We start from the raw sequence: 16,639 nt of genomic DNA, 5'->3' as shown, positions 1-16,639 counted from the left end.
TTTCCATTCCAAAAAGTCTACGGAAGTAAAATAAATAATAAGAAAGAGAAACAGGATCACATAGTGTGAATGCGTACTAAGTATTCACACAAATACTTAAAGTTCTTGTGGGTTTTCACTGTCCAGGTCTGTCATCCAGTATATCAAAAAATCTAAACAGCTTTAAAAAGCATCACCACCCATAACTTAATAGCCTTGATCAATAAGCAGTAGTTCCAGTTTGTAAACTAACCTTAGTTTTTTATTGTCATTATTTTCTTTGAACAAAAGACTGTTAGTCTCTATAGGCAGAGGTTTTTATTTTATTTTTTGTGCATCATGGATATTTAGTACAACAGAGAAAAAATATTTCTTCTTATACTTTTGCAGTAATATCACGTGGTATTGTACTTTTTGAGCAAGACTTAATATATAACCCTCATAGTTGGAAGAAAAGTAAAAAGATGTTTTATCGTGCTATTAAACTCTCAAGTGGTTAAATTGAAAGGTGTTTGCTGTAAAATACAGACCTGAAATGTAACTAATAGAAAATGCATCAAATATTTTTGTATTTAAACTTTAAATATTTATACTTAAACAAGCATTTTTGACTTTTCTATCCAAAAATCGACTTCCGTGGTCCTACTCCTCAGACCATTGCACAAATCAAAGGTGAATTAAATATTCATAGCAGATATATAGGTTTCTGACCTGTTTCCCTGATTCTTTTGGCCTTCCAACAAGAGCAAAACTTTACAAACAATAAAACAAAGTTGAATTTGTAGTCATCGTATTTTCGGAGTGACACATGAATAAATAAGCTTGAGAATGTTAAGCGTTACTACGCAGAGAAACTCCTGATCCCCCAGTAGCGCAGCACTGTTGGTGGTTATTGGTAGATTTTCTCCAAGTCTGACTGAGTGATTGATGTGTGATGTGAGGAGATGGTGATACTCTCTGTGTATTTTCCCCAGGAGATCCAGCTTTCAACACTCTGGAGTTGAAATGTGGTGGGCGGAGTGCCACATACGAGGCGTACACAAAACAGGGTACTTTGATTTACTGAGATGCACCAACACAGTTCTCATTGCACTCTGCCTGTTCTGTGGAAAGAACTACTGAGGGGAAAAAATGTTCTATTTTATGTGATCTGTAGCTGTACAACAAAATGTTTAAAACGAAGCTGTTCAGTATTAAAGTAAGGTCACGATGGAACAATACAAATTGAAGAACTTTTGTTTGAAGTTTGGATGTAGGTTGGGATACAAAATGACAGAACATGGGGTAAAAAACAAAAATATATGTTTCTCTTAAAGAGACCCAGTTAAAACAAGGCCTGAGGCTCCCTTCAAGAAGAAAATATTCAGACTTAGAATCATTGACATAAATGGAGACGGACAAAACAAGACTATGATGTCACAGATAGAAAATGCCTCACGTGTGTTCAAATGAAATTAAGGTAATTCAGTCGCCATTTTTACTGCTTACGTATATATATATTTATATCGTAATTACAACTTCCCTCCTATTTTTCTAGAATTTATTTTTTATTTAAATGTAATGTGTTTTTATATTTTGTCGATCTCAGGTATTTGAAAATTTTTCTCTCGCTGACGGTGCTTTTTCTTCACAATTGTTTATGAACAGAACATGTTTTATGAATAAATACTTAATTAAATGTGTTTGAGCTTCATCTATGATTTAAAAATCCCCTAATAAAAATCAATAGTGGCCGTCTTTCATGTATTCACAGAGTTGTTCTGAAATTCTGAGGAGTACAGACCGTCCAACAAGTGACGATACTTGTTTGCACATAAACCCGTGAGTACGTAATGCTGTGCTTTGGTTGGTTGACTGTAATGAGGCTGAGCACATTTCGTTCTGGAACTGTGTTCTTCACGGCAGAACACTGGGGAGAGGATCTTGTCTGGCCCCGTCATGTCTGCATAATCCGATCTGTTCCCTGGTGCCTTCCTCCTGACGGACAGCTCTGGGGTTTGTTGGAGTGTCCAACTGGAGTGGCAGCTGCTAACAGGCCCAAGTTACCATGTGAATCACCATAATCTCCACAGATTTCCAGTCCAGATTGTTTGTCTTGTTGGTGTCGTCCTTGTGAGGTCAGCGTGACATTGTGGAAATCGTTTAAACTTTTATTGCAGCGGCTTCTCTTCTATATAGCCTTTAATAAGCAGCAATGATGGAAAGAATCTTATTTTTATGGGCATTTGACTGCTGTTTTATGTGTAACTGGACCTACATTTAATATGTTAAAGGTTATTATCTTTTGTCTTAATTTTAAACCCTCTTTTAACCTTTTAACATTGGATCTGTTGGCTGTGAGACCTAAAAACACACTTCTGTGATATAAAGTGACACCTGGACCAGAACACTCACTCCCAACTCGTCACTTATTGACGTTTGGTTGAGGACCCCTCCGCGTCACTTTTTAATGGAGAGAACTAAGTATCACCCCGATTTATGTGTGCATAATTCCTGATTTGTGCGTAATTTAGGATTTGTGCGTGCGTATTCTCAATTTGTGAGTACGTAATTCTTGATTTGTAACTAATATAATACATTATGTGCATTAGTACAAAAATTATCAAATTTAAAAAAAATAGAAAATAGAATTTACACATGCATAAAATAAAAATGACAACATCTTAAAAGTAATTAAACATTCAAATCTCGAAAAATTACACACAAATCACTTCTTATGCACACACAAACCTTCAGTTACGCACAAATCTGGTGAGACACTTTTCACGTCTCAGAGATTCATCCGTGAGTGATGCGTTTAAATACTACTATAATGCTGGGTCATCAGAGTTTTCAACTGTTTTAAACTTAGATTGTGAATAACATCTGGTGAAACTTGACATTTTCCCTCTTACTTAAACATATATGCTCGATAATTAATAAAAAAGTCAAAATAAGCATTTTTAATACCCTTATCCCATTTAAAAATAAAAATATTTTCCAGAACTGATCGCTTCCTCTCTGCTACCCCTCCCCTGACAGCGCCTCCAATCCAGGGCTCCTTCCCAAGCGCTGGTCACCAGCCACGGGGATAGCTGGCAGCGCCGGACCCTTCTAAACACCTGCAGATCGTAGCGGGCCAGTGGGCTGATCAAGTCTCCCCGCTTCCCTGTGGGTGTTTAGATGGGCCTTATGCTGCTTTAGCCACCTGGGAGATCAGATCAGAGGGCCGTGCTCCATACGATGTCTTGGACTGGCCTTTACCACTATCAGTGTCAAGGCTCTTTCCATCTATGGTCCAAGCTTATACCACCAGGATAATCTTGTTTTATCTTTATATGCCTAAGTAAACATTAAAGTTATAAGGCGACAGGACTGTTTTTCTCTAAAAATTGGCATCAGTCAGTGGCCACCCAGGCACATTTTGGGGGCACGTGGGGGGGAATCCAGTGACAGCTGGGGATGATTCTATTATGAATTGTCAGTGTAGGTACTATATGTACCAGATTGGTACTGGGCTTGCGAGTGAATGATGTGTAAGATTGGTCCGGACTATTGGACCATTGATAATATTACTGGATTGGCTATCATGTAACACAGGACGTGACACACATGCGGCCCTACTATGTATTGAGTCTTCCCGAGTGAATGAAAACAAAAATATGTAGAGATCTTGTCGTCTACATTCATGACCATGGCAGTGATTTTTGAAAAAAAATCTTGGAAGATTCTGCCGATGCCTCTGGCAGTTTGTATTGTCAGCAGTCAAAGCAAGAAGTCATAAGGAAAAAGCCGCGAAGATCAGTAATAGTTTGATGTCAATAAATTTAAAATCTACATCTCACCAAGAATCAAGAGTGTCGGTGTGGCCCATAGAAGAGTGCATGGAGTGTAAACGTGACTGTGGACAGGTCAGGGGTGGCTGTGGAACATGGAGCAATGCGGGAAAGGTGGGGTTGGTGAAGCGTGTTGTCGGGCCGTGAAGGGCCCATTGGTCATCTCTGAGCTGTCACTTGCAGCAGTGACGGACAGACAGGTGAATGAGATCAGGCAGGCGCCTCAGCGGATGGCTGTGTTAGCAGATGACATTGTGAGCCGGGGCGAGTGTGAGGAGCCCAGAGAGGTGGAGCTTTGCTTTGACAGAGAATTAATGAAAGAAGTAGTATATTAAAGAGGAGGAGGACAACCGAAAGACGAGTGTGGAAATGTTGATCTTGAAACTTTTCAAAGCAGCAAGGCTTTTAGAAGAAACATCAGGACTAATTTCCTGCTAAAAAGTAGAAACAAATGCAATTATTTTTGGAGGAATGAAATAAAGAAGCTTCAGTTTGGTTTGGGAATAAGAAGGATGGGCAGGATTTAAGGGATAGCTCAGCTTGGCTAGTTCAAGGCCAGAACAAGAAAAGTTGGTCTGAGCATCCCTGGAGGAGAAATGTAGGGCTTGTTTGTAAAGGAATCTGAAAATGTAGCTGTCAGGTATGAGCTAAAAGAAAAAAAAGAAAAAGAAACAAGCCAAAGAGCAGATGTGGAGAGAAAAGACACACTTGTACTTGAAATGAAGGAAAGATGGAGATGCATGAATAACACGTGTACCACTGTGGGGAGTATGAATTCGAATTCAACAGTATTTTAGAAATAACTTTAAGCAACTTTATTTCTTTATTATCACCAGACTTATGACTCATAATTATTAAGGAGCTTGAACTTTTAAATTTATATCCGTCTTTGGATTAATGCAAACCAGACATGCATTTGATGTTTGACTTGTTTCATGTAACAGAAATACCATTTTAAATTTCCTCAATTTTCTATTTAAATGAATTAACTCATTCAGAATTAAACATATCAATCCAAAAAAATCTATTTTTTTATATTTGGTCAACACCTGATTTATCCCCAATTGTCTTCAGTCATTCTGTTCCCCTTAACACATTTCCTGCTCCCTTTCCTAATTCTGTCCTAAAAATCAGCTCCACACACACACTTTCGTCACACATGTGGCCTCTTTCAGTGACTAATGAGATTGTGACAGAGCTGCAGTTAAGTGGGAGAAAGTGAAACTGAAGGGCACTTGAAGATGTCATTGTGGGAATGAAGGTTGTAGGTTTTGGCATTCTCAACTTAATGTTTGCTGTCCATTGAGAACTCAGAATAAATAAACACTCATGGGAGAGCACAATTAAAAGGACTTGTAATTGTGTTGTTTTTTTAGATGTCGTTATCCTTTTTTTTTTGCCTTTTTTTATCCAGGATTTTGTCATTTCCGTCCTCTACTCCCTGCTGTTTACTTCCCATCATTTACACTTTGCTCGACTCTCTACCGCCTCTGTCTGTCTGCTCCATTATTATCTTTTCCACTATCATTCTTCTTGTTTCCTCCTCTGTTTTTTTTATATTCACACTTCAATATTTCACTGCATTTTTTTTTTATATATATCTGTCCCCATCCCTTCCTACTCTCAGACGGCAGAGCAGATTAGTGGTTAGTGAGACCATCCCATTACTCTAAGGTTACAGATTCAATCTCACAATCTCATAGGCGGGCTGTGCATGCTCAAAAACACCAGTGAGTGCGGTCAAATTTGTCCTTGAGCAAGATGCTATGAATACACCCCCAGAGTCTGTTTGAGTCACGTTTGATAAAAGCTAAACGTAAAGAATATTCGTTTTTTAAGGGAATTTTTTTTGGATAAAATGCTTCACATACGGATTCTTGTTGAGGAAAATGGTTAAAAAATATCCTTTTTTTTCTTAGTGTTTTCTTAGTCTGCTGTTTTTAGCTCTCCTCTAACTTTTTTAGGAGTGAGAACCTCCATGTCAGTTCTACATGTTTTTTTTTAACTGCCTGAGAAGCCAAATTATTATTCGTTTTCATTGTCCAATCCTCTTGTAAAATCAAAGCAGGTTTTCTCTTTTGAGAAAGAACTAAAATTGTTTTTATATTATCTTTAAAACTTTTTTACGTTCAATATAAGAGCCTAAGTTATGTTCACACAGTGCTTTCAACCGACCACCTTCAATGACAAGTTGATTCAAATGCACGTTTTGGGCTTTCGCGTTCAAAACTCACCTTCACTCGCCACAATGCAAGTTTCTACAACTGTTTTGGGCTAAAAATGTATCCACTGAACGCACGTTTTAAGTTAGACCAGTTAAACTTTGACCAATTGGTGAGTAGTGATGCTTGGGTGACATCCCTTTTAATTTACGGAAGTGCCAACGGTTTGAAAATTGATCATGGAGGAGAAATTAAAACTTGTGGCTTGTTCCTGGCAGGATATATATGACACCAAGTCATACACATTTAAGAATTGTGCCGTGAAAGAAAAAGCCTGGAAGATTTGCACGACATAGGTGTTTTCTTCCAACTGTAGGTGGCGGACATGTGCTAGTATTGGGTAGCAACAGTTCAGTATGAACACCATAAGCGAAATGCTACACATGTCATGTGCCTGGTGTGAACGTAGCATCAACTTGAAGAGATTACTTCTCTTCTCCTCTATCTAATATTATTTATTTTCTTTAGCTATCTATGCTTCTTTTTGGTGCAGTGTGATTCACGTGTTGTTCGTCTTTCTCACTCCACGAAGGGGAGATTCCAGATTCCAGGTGGATCATCTGTGCTCATGTTCTTGGCCGTGGACCTCACCTCCGGCTCATTGTGGAAGGGGCCCTCGCCCCCACCCGTACCCAGTTCTCTCTGGATATAGACTATTTAAACATGTAGTTGTAGACTTAGATGAGCTAATTTATCTTTAACAGTTCTGATAAATCGCCTGTCTGTCCTGGGATGCCTAGGATAGCATAAGGGTTAAAGGGATTATAACATTATTTTTCGTAAGCCTTTCAGAGTGAACTATAGCCATATATATGATCTTATATTACCTTTGGAACAATAAAAACTAATTATTTAGTCATTTTTTGTGAGTTTTTACCTAACCGGAAGTAATACGACTCAATTCCTGAAGCTCCGCCTGCCGCTGAGTGTTTCTGCTGCTCATTTCATGACGTCATCCAAGAGTCTTTCTTTCTCTATTTTTCCCACGAAAATAGACAGTAACCAAACTTCTTCAAAGATGGATGCACATACCATATATCTGCCTTTAGAAGCCCTGGCCATCGCTACACTGGTTCACAACAGAAATACGCGCGGTGTCTGCACACGTCTAAAGTAAAGAACACCTGTTTGGAATTTACTGAAGACACAATCGGGAGATATACGGTATTGTTCATCTAAAATGGAAGTTTTGTGCTGATCACCACTAGCTCCATGGAGAAATTGAGTGTTAGACTGGGGACGGTGCTGGTAGAGCAGACTCTTCCTTAAGGGGGCGGTTCACATCATGCTGACATCAGCACGATAGGACCGTTTTCGTGGGTATGGGAGGGGATGCTGCTCTTAAATGCATGAATGGATCAAAATACCGCTTTGGGGTTCTTTATGGAGAGGAATGAACAGTACAATGCACTTAAAAGCTCAAAAAGTAGAATTTTCATCGTATGGCCCCTGTAAGGTCAGCAGTCTAGAAGGTGAGACAGAGGTGTGAAGAAGCAGGTTGGAACATAGGTTTCAGGTGGGATGTGTGACTAAAAAGTGTCATTGAGAATGAAAGGGAAGGTGTAAGAGCAGATGGAGAGAGCAGCCATTTGAAACTAGAAGCAGAGCTGGAGACAGCAGAGATGAAGATGTTGAGGTTCTTATTAAAGTGATAAGTATGGACAGGATAAGGAATGAATGTACTTAATCTAGTTGTAATTTACCTCCTCAGATGTCACTTTGGTCTTAAAGTCAACTATATTTTTTTTCTATTGTAAAATCGTTATGCAGTTCATAGCCAGAAATAAAAAAAAATAATAAAAGCATTTTTTTTACTTAAAAGATAAATACATATATATATATATATATATATATATATATATATATATATATATATATATATTCTGCAGTGTGGTAGGAGTTCATCTGAAAGGCTTATGGGCGGGACTATTGGCGCTGAAGTTAACTCCACTAATTTTCCCATCAACCCTTTGTTTACACCCTCTCCCGTTAGAGTATAGCACCTCTCAAACCCAAGCTAAGATTAGCTTAGCAAAAATAAATAAATAAAACAGTGAGCAATATCAGAGCTATGCAGCCGTTAATGTTGGTCTATGTATTTTTCTCAGAAATGCAGTTTTTATCTTTAATTATTTATATACTATGTCCTCCATTATAAAAAAAAAATGCGACAAGGACATGTTAAAAAGACCAAAAAACAATATCTTTATTGATTAAAAGAACTCATGTGATCATAACAAATAAAAAGGCAAATTAACTTTAAAAGCTAAGAAGAAAATTGGGGCTTTTTATGTTCTTTTTCATACAGATTTGTTTTATTTGACATAATTATTTTTTTTTTCACTGAGAGTTAAAGTGAGCTGTGTGGTGTTAGGAGAATTGTTTTACTGCATAAATAGTTCTTGAGACATTTATTAGAACAGTTACTTTCATATCACAATACTAAATTAGTGTTTCAAATTGTCTAAGAAGCACAAAAACCAACAATTAAAAACTTTCTAAGTAAAACTGACTCCATAATTCGCTCAAAAAGTTATAAATAAGAAATCTCACCAGCAGGACTTTTCCACATTTCCACAAACTATTGATTTGATGCTTTTGTACTTACTGTAGAATCAAGTGAAATGAAGTTTTAGTGTTTAAAGACAGAACTCCTTAAGTACTACGTTTTCCAGTAAATAATATGCTGGTATTTTAATGAGAATGGATCTTAGATAATTGTAAGTTGGAGGTTGTTGACCTTGAGAACCTTTTTCACTCTGAATAATGCTTTTGTCAGACTATTGCTGATGTCTTTTCTCCTTCTAAAGCCCATTTATTTGTTCATTCATATTAAGCTTTAATTACAGCAACTGGCTTCTTTATATTCTCATAATTCTTGCGTTCCACTTCTATTTTGAAGGAGTACTTCAAATGTTTTGAGAATTATCAATTTCAGAACTTAAGACGATTATAATAGCACTTAAGTATCATTTAAAATTGTCTGGTCATGGCTGAAGCCTTTAAGCCAATGTCTGAAGCTGGATAACCAAAATGTAAGCAGAGATTGGACCTCCCTCTCCACAGACTTTTCTTTCAGCTCTACCAGGGTGACACCATAGTCTCCCGCTGTGCCCTAAGTCGTCTTCTTGGAGCTTGGCCCTGTGGGACATGCTCCCCACGGAGGCATCCAAGAGAAGCCATTTGTGAGTCACCATGAGCTGGTCCTGTCTTGATATAAAAGAGCAGCAGCTCTACTCTGAAATCTACAAAGTAGAGACTTCATCCCCTCTCATGAAGCTGGGATTCCAAGCCCAAAGCCTGCGTGGAGGTGAGCCTGACTACCAATTTTTGTTGCCGCTTTTCCCTTTTGCAGATGGAGCTGTCGAGATGCAGGCCTCTGAGGTCTGTGTGCACAACAACCAACTTTTTTTTTTTAATCTAATATTAAAAAAGAAAAATCTGCAAACAAACGTGTTCTCCATATTTATCGGAAAACTGTTATAAACAACATGCAGAAAAAAAACAAAGACTAAGTTTTTGCTCCCAGACCTTGAAGACATTTATTTGTGGTTCAACGTTGGACTTTTTGACATTAGAAAGTAAAATAAACTGGCAAACCATCCAGGGGGCACCCCACCTATGCCCGACAGTAACTGGGATAGGCTCCAGCAACCCTGTGACCCTGACAGGGACTGAGATTGTTTGGAAAAGACCCACTCCAATGGAAATTGTGTTTTTTTGCATGCTTTTGACATGTTCTTGTAGCATTTTTTCTCATAGTAGAGTACCTATATATAATAATTTACGATTAAAACTGCGTTTCTGAGTGTTTCTTAATTCAAATCGCGTTGATCGGAAAACCGGATTTTAGAAAAGGCTCAAATTCTCTGGCCTGCAGGTGTGTGAGACATGATGAGCGTTCAACACTATTGTTGAAGTGAATTTTGATTGTACCTCAAAATTGTATGACTGGATTCATCCAATATTGCTCCTCGTTATTTTTGCGCCGCTAATGTTAGCTTGAAGCTATAAGTTAGCACACAAACACAGCTCAGTGATGGGAAGAGGGGCGGGTTGCTGTGCCAACAGTCCCCATAACCCAGAATTGTATTTTCAATGAGCTACTGCCGCTATGCATAAAACATGTCTTAAAAAACGACAAAGGCTTTTTGATTTTGGCTAAAAACTTTAAAATCATAATTAAAAGATTAAATTTTATGATAGAAAAAAATATGGTTGGAGTAGGAATTTAAAATCCCACTCCAGTCATTTTTTGATATATTTAATAACTGTTCCCAGCAGTCTTTTATGTGTGTTAATGCCCCCTTTTTTATTTATTTATTTAATTTTTGTGTCAAAATAAAAAAAAAAAAAACGTGTGTAATTTTGTAGGACTCGTTTCGGCAGTTCATTAGAAATTCACCTCTGAATTGTGGGCGGGGCCGTTGGCATGGATCAACCCCGCCCCCCTTCCCTTCCCCATTGCCGAAAGCGCAGAAAAGGAAACATGCCCCCCCCCATCCTATTTCTCACGTTGCAAATACGCTCTTTTTCAAACTGTAATTTATATCTGCTCTTGACTCACAGCAATTTGAATAAATAAATACTCAGAAATGCAATTTCAGCTTAATTTTCTTTACATTATGTATTAGAAAACTGTCACAAAAACACGCTTTTCACCCGAGAGAATTTTTTTTTTTTTTTTATAAACCACATCTAAAGCAATTCTAGAGGCAATTTTAAATAAATTATAATACATTTTTGAAAATATTTTTACTTTGTTTTAATGTAATAGTAGCAATATAATCTTCAAATAAAAAATATTTCAGTAAAAATGAAATTGGTAAAAAAAAAAAAAACCTTCAGTACAATTGTCTTTTCAATTTAATCATAGAATTAAAAAGATCTGGAGCCACTTATTAATTTATGATTGTTTATATTTACATTAAAGGAAATAGGGACCCCTAACCTAATTGTTATTAGTTTAACTGATCTGGCTTACTTTTTTTTTCCTTTTAAGTGCCAGGTTTTCACATGGAGGACGAATCCTTGGAGAGTTACACAGGCCTGATTTCACTCTAGATTTTTTGTGCTGTTCCAAGGTTGTTTGAGAATGAGACAAGATTGACATCAAAAGTGGGATATTGATTATATGTGTTTCCACATTTTCAATTATTCTTTTACATCATTGTTGCAACAGCATTGTTTTTCATCTTTGCTTTTGTTTCATGGCCACTGAGGTGTATCTTTTATTTTCGAGTGAATTCAAAGCAAAAGAAGTTGTGATGCTGGCTGACATGAGGCGAATACGACGAATAAGGAACTTTTTGTTGTTGCTGTAAACAAATACTGTTGCTGCCTCAATATCAGTTTGGAAAACGTACCCGAAGTTCTATTTACCTCATCTATAATCGTCAAACCACAATGGAATTGATCAAAACCACAATACTAAAACTCTAAATAAATGCAAAAACAAGCGTTCACTTCCTCTTTTTGCCTCCATGACTGACAGCCCTGCAGTCACCCTGTGGCTAAAAATGGTCCATTTGTTTTTCCTCACTGAAGCCACACCAAATGCTGCTCATCAGGGGTCTAGGATAATTGTAGCTGCTCACAGGGAAGTGCCGACTGATGGACAGCTCATATGCTAGTTTGTTGGCATTATATGATTACACAGACAGCCATGAATACAGACACAAAAAAAAGCTTGAACCTGACTCATTGCATTCTGGGAAATACACCAACAGACCAGTGCAACCCACCCTGTTGTTAAATTACCGCTTTGGCATGAAGGTCACCGCGTTAGCATATCCTATTGTGATGGCGGGAACGCGGACAGAATGCAGATGCGGCTATAATGCATTCAGAGATAAAGTTGTTATGTTTGAAGCCGCTTCGTCGAAGTGCAACTTATTATTTCCGGCGGTGATTGACAGATGATAATGACAAGTGGTATCATGGTTGTTTGATGTCGCAGACTCCTTTGATGTGCTAAATTAAGAAACCCCTCCTCCCACACAAACAAACATGGATGCTACCAAAGCTCAGCAAGAAAGGGAAAGTTTGCCTTCAGTTGTTTAACTTTGTCAAGTTCGGTTTAAAGGAAGCGTTTTGTCACCACTGATGTTGTGATGTTAGGTCAGACGTGTGTCTTTGGAGTGCTTCTTTGACAGGAAATAGAAGAAATAAATAAATTACAATATGGTAATTTTCCTTTCCTGCTAAAAATTGTTCTAACTTTTGAAGTGCTGCCAGTAAAGCCATCATAAGACGTGTCTACCTTGTCAACAAGAAAAGCAAACACTGTGCCTGCAGCAACTATTTTAGAATGCTAACATAGCCATCAAAGTTTCAGTAAGTGTTTTTGTGTTCTTATCAACAATTAGATAAAACTATGAAATATAGTTGTATTTTGTGCTGACCACCACTACTTTCAGAATCAAGTACTAGCACTGACTAGTGATTTTGTAGTTGATGGAATTCAAATGACTGAATCATTTCAAGCTTTTTTTTCATAGAAAAAGCTGAACATTTTGGACTTTCTTGCATCACATTTTCCTCCTTTGTATTTTTGTATTTTTTAGTTAGCATAGTAATCAGGCGTGTGAATTGGCAAGAGTCCGGCGATGATACGTATCACAATACAGATGTCACAATACGACATATATCGCAGTATATCCGAAGACAATATTTTACTGTTTTTAAATTGTTACTTAGATAAAACTTTATCTGAATATAAATCCGCGCCAAAATCCGTATTTGTATTCAGTACTAGTGCCAGCTTTATGGTTCGGTACAAATCCTTAGTTAAAACTGAGTTATAGATGTCTCATTTCACTATGTAATAACAGCAACTGTGAGGCTCAGAGTTCACAATCGGGTTCACATCTATCACAAGATGGTTCTTGCGAGATCTAGTGGCTGGGGGTTTATGTGGGGAAAAAAAAGTAAGTTGATGAATAATTAAATATCGTCTTGGCAGCATTTTAAATCGATACAAGTATCGGCAAATGAGGGATATTTCAATGTATCGACATTTTCTAACACTCCTAATAGTAACATATAAAAAAATATTATTGTTTGTGCATCAAAACCACAAAACAAGCCCTGCCTTATGAAACAGGTAATCACTGCTGCAGCAGTATAATCAGATTTGAGGCAGAAACAATTATATGAAAGCAGCAGGCCAGAGGTTTGTTAGTTGGTTGAAAGCCGGCTGTTGCCGTTCACCTATAAGCCCAAAGTGCTCCATATGATTCTATTGTTCATTTTCACAAATAAAGCATGATCAGCTGTCAATAAAAGCTTTTATATATAACACTAACAGTTTTAGAAATGCTTCGAAGAGTCTTTCTGTTGCAGAAGCGACTCTCAGTGGGACAACAAAAGGTTATTTTCCATTTTTTGATTCAATGCAGCTCTAACTTAACACTATGTTTATTCCTATCATATTTAATACACACATTTTTTAGACCTCTATTCCATTAGCATGTTCTAAACTTGACTTAAGTATGGAAGCGATTGTGACTCAAAATTAAAAACAAAAGTCAATACTGGAAATACTTTTTCATTTTCACAATATACCTGCATTACTTGTCTCTTAAATGAAATTAAAAAGCAATTCTCAGAACGACTTTTTGTTTTTCTTCTTTAACACGCTCATTCTGTAACTTAATTAACTTATAAAGAAAATGGTATTTGACGTTTCATTTTCAAATTTCTTTTTTAATTTTGTACAAAAATTCAATAAGAAATATCAAATTTGAAAATGAAAATGCATAAACAGAAATGCTTTTTCATTTTCACAATGTACCTGCATTACTTGTTTCTTAAATAAAATAAAAAAGCAATTCTCCGAACAGCTTTTTTATTTTCTTCTTCATCACCGCTCATTCTGTGACATAATTAAAGTGACAAGACCAATGAAGATTGCTTTTTCACTTTCACATTCTGCCACGCAAGAAGTGTCTCATGAATCAGTTTTAGTTAACAGTTCCAAGGGGCGCACAACGATGATGTCAGTGCTCTTCCTCCTTTGCTTTGGTTGTTGTGTCGGTAAACTACATGCCATTCTCGTTGATTTATATTATTAAATTAGCTTTGCTAATTTTTTGCTCATTTTCAAAACTTTATGGTAAGAATACCTCATCTATTATTCTTTTTTTAATGACTACTTGCTGTATTGAAAGAATTCTAAATTTTATTGTAAATAATTAATTATTTATAATACAGTTAAACCATGTTAAAAATATGTGGATTAAATTTGAGACTGGGCAAATAAGGAGCTTTTTTTTAACTAAAAACTGATGTCAGTATTTTTGCATCTAATGTTGTAGGCACTTAACATATCATCGCTAATATTATCTGTATCTCATAAAAACTATATTGTTTTTCTTATTTCGTCAACTGCTAAAAAAAAAATCTTAATTCCAAAAAAGTTAAATTTTCTGGCAGTTTTTTGATGTAGTGAGATTACAGGGTTAATAAGTATTCAATTATATGTGGGGTCTGCCATGTTCTTTATAAAACTTTATATTTTTCATATCAAAGTATCCATCCATTTTCTGTTCTCCTTTTTAGCTAGGTTTTGCAGGGGCTTCGGGGTGAGAGCAGTTAACAGGCACATATGCAGACACAGAGAAATACACTCCTGAGGACAGTCTGCAATCGACAGTCAGACATTTATTTTTAATGTGGGAGGAAGCGAGACGATCCTGAGAAAATACATACAAGTAAAGGCTGACCTTGCCAAACACAAGTAATTTCTTCAGGAGGGTTTTTAGTTTGAAAATAGTTTCTTAGTCACTTTTTTGCAACAGTTTCAGTCTATATTTGACCTCTGGTTTTTTAAAGTGTGTCTCAAGTTCTTCCCTTTTTTGGCTCTAAACTTTCTTTGAAGAAAAGACTCACACTGTGAATGGGGAGAAAGGGACAAAAATTGATCACCTCTCTAAATCCACAGCATAGTAATCCATAGCACCTACCTATTGAGATACAAGAAAAAAATAAAAGTAGAACAGAGAGAAAAAGTTCTCATGAAGTCAACTTTTATGTATACAGATTTTTTTGTTGTATCAAACTCTGCCATAAATTTACCCGAATGATTGTCTACCACTTTTATTTTGAAGGGTTAAAAATGAAAGCTTATTTTTGCGGGGGATTGAAGATTATTCAATAGAGGATATAAATGCTATTTTTTGTTAAACATTTGGTTTGTTTAGTTTAAAAACTGTGTGAGTATAGAAGAATTCATGGACTAAACGGGGGGGTGGGGGGATTCTGCTGTATTTAATGCAGAAAAATGTGCCCTGTTCAGAGGGATTGTACCATCAAAGTTGGAAAAATGTTTCTCCTTTATCAGGCCTGAAATCAGAAATGTTTTATAAAAGCAAAGAATTCTACATGTTTTTTTTCTTATTTTCCCTTATTATTTTTTATTTAAAAAAAAAGAAAAATAAAAAGTGTAAATTGCGCTTGTCTTTTATCCTAATGTATATAATTAATTTGAACCCAACCTTTTGCCTGAACACAATTATGGAAAAGTTTTTTTCCACATTCTAAAGCATCTGCATCCACACTGTTCCTCATTCCTTGTTTTTCTCCCTCCCCCTTTTCTGAAAGGAGAGATGTATTGTGGGGTTGTCAACATGACTTCTTATTATGGGGCTAAGTAAGTGTAAAATTGACTTTCAGCCAGAATGTGACAAGTCACTGAAACCAATTGCGGTTTGAGTCTGCAGGGTTTTGTCTGATTATATGTGTGTGAGTACAAGTTTGAGAAAGCAGGTCTTGCATATTTTTCAGCATGCCTGCTCTGAACGACAAGAGAGCAGAGTGTCGGAATCAGTCAGACACTTCCAGCTGGAAATCCCATCTATCAAAGCAAGCCTGTAGTTGACCATGCCATTCAGAAAAAAAGAAAATTATATATATATATATATATATATATATATATATATATATATATATATATAAGCTATGAGGCAGTCAACTTTACACACGTCAAAACGGAGGCGGCAGGCCACCTATCTATGTGTATACATATGTATATATATAAATATATACACACACATATATAAATGTATACTGTATATACAGTATATATATACACACACATATATATATACTGTATATACAGTATATATATATATATATATAAAGGCTACGAGGCAGTCAACTTGACACACGTCAAAACAGAGGCGGCAGGCGCGAATTTGAGGTGCCTGCCATTGTTCCATTAGAGCTCACGATTGCTGCATTCAGGTGTACTGGTAATTTCTAGCATTTGCTCACACTGACCTTAGCAAACACAAACACACACTTATGGCTCAATTTCATTGGAACTCTTGAAATGACTAACGTTAGGTCCACACTTGATACGGAAGCGCCGTGGAGCGGAGTGTGCGCGGCATCCGCTCTCTTCTGCAATTTTACATCAGATACGCATTTTTCCGCAACGGTTGACGGGCGCTTCTGCTAGAGCTTTTTTTTGTTTTTGCCATCATGGGTAAGGTAAATGCCTAAATATATCACCCGATGTTTCTGCTAAGAAGAAGCAAGTAGTTTAGTAGGTCTTAAAGGGTTAGTAATGGGCTGGGACAAAGCTAAAATAAGTATCCAGATATATTCCATATGTTCTAA

The 16,639-nt window shown here is 36.7% G+C and overlaps 1 long non-coding RNA gene across 5 annotated transcripts in view; it reads left to right on the top strand.

Annotated features, from left to right (window-relative positions):
• The window catches only part of LOC112154408, a 67,883-nt gene that overhangs the window by 33,300 nt on the left and 17,944 nt on the right, over positions 1-16,639 (top strand). For 2 of the 5 annotated variants that reach the window (XR_004949781.1, XR_002920636.1), the window contains one exon: positions 954-1,028. This is a non-coding gene — a long non-coding RNA (uncharacterized LOC112154408). The other 3 variants (XR_002920639.2, XR_002920637.2, XR_004949780.1) reach the window with 3 other exon arrangements.

The sequence above is a fragment of the Oryzias melastigma genome, linkage group LG19 (assembly GCF_002922805.2).
Source record: "Oryzias melastigma strain HK-1 linkage group LG19, ASM292280v2, whole genome shotgun sequence".
NCBI classification, from domain to species: Eukaryota; Metazoa; Chordata; class Actinopteri; order Beloniformes; family Adrianichthyidae; genus Oryzias; species Oryzias melastigma.
The sequence above is the reverse complement of the archived record's forward strand: the minus strand, read 5'-3'. Positions and strand labels throughout refer to the sequence as shown.